Raw genomic sequence first — 534 nt, 5'->3', positions numbered from 1 at the left:
CCCGCCTCCAAACCCCCCGCCCCGGCCGGACAGTAACTTACCTGTTTGTCGACAGGATCGCTCCTGCTGCCCCTACGACTGACTCCTCCGGCTCACCGTCTTCCCTCTGGGAGGAAGGGGCGGGACATCCTGCCTTTCCGTTGAGCGACTTCCGGCGGCTCCCTGGACAACTCCGTCGTGAACCGACCGCCGGACGCTACAGCCAAAATACAGGATCTCGGGACCGGTTTAGTAAAACCCACTCCAAGTACCCTTTTTCTTTGCCTCGAATGGCCAACGGGTCCGTGTGCCGTCTTGTTTTCGGTACATCATCTCCTGCCGGAAGTCGCTCGGAGATGAAGCCGGAAGTCCCACCCCTCCCCTAGAGAAAACGGAAAGCCGAGGGAGTCAGTCTAAAGGAGAGACCGTGGTCCGGCTGGGAAGCTGGCGGTGTCGGCCGGGGTGGGCAACCTGGGACTTAGAAGGTCCGTGAGCGGGTTCCTCCCGTGCGACTCTGCCTCCGCGTCCCCTCCCTCCTCCAACCCCCTCGCCGCC

General features: G+C 62.7%; 1 protein-coding gene across 11 annotated transcripts in view; it reads right to left on the bottom strand.

Annotated features, from left to right (window-relative positions):
- Positions 1–528, bottom strand: part of ZNF407 (zinc finger protein 407) — a 384,238-nt gene extending 383,710 nt beyond the window's left edge. For all 11 annotated transcript variants that reach the window (XR_001361154.1, XR_001361156.1, XR_001361155.1 and 8 more), the window contains exon 1: positions 42–528. The gene's annotated coding sequence lies outside the window, so the exon portion shown is untranslated. The remainder of the gene's footprint in view (positions 1–41) is intronic.
- Between the last annotated feature and the right edge of the window lie 6 nt (positions 529–534).

This window comes from Myotis brandtii, unplaced genomic scaffold (genome assembly GCF_000412655.1).
Source record: "Myotis brandtii unplaced genomic scaffold, ASM41265v1 scaffold154, whole genome shotgun sequence".
In the NCBI taxonomy this organism is placed as follows: Eukaryota; Metazoa; Chordata; class Mammalia; order Chiroptera; family Vespertilionidae; genus Myotis; species Myotis brandtii.
Note: the sequence above shows the minus strand (reverse complement) of the source record. Positions and strands in the feature narration are given on the sequence as shown.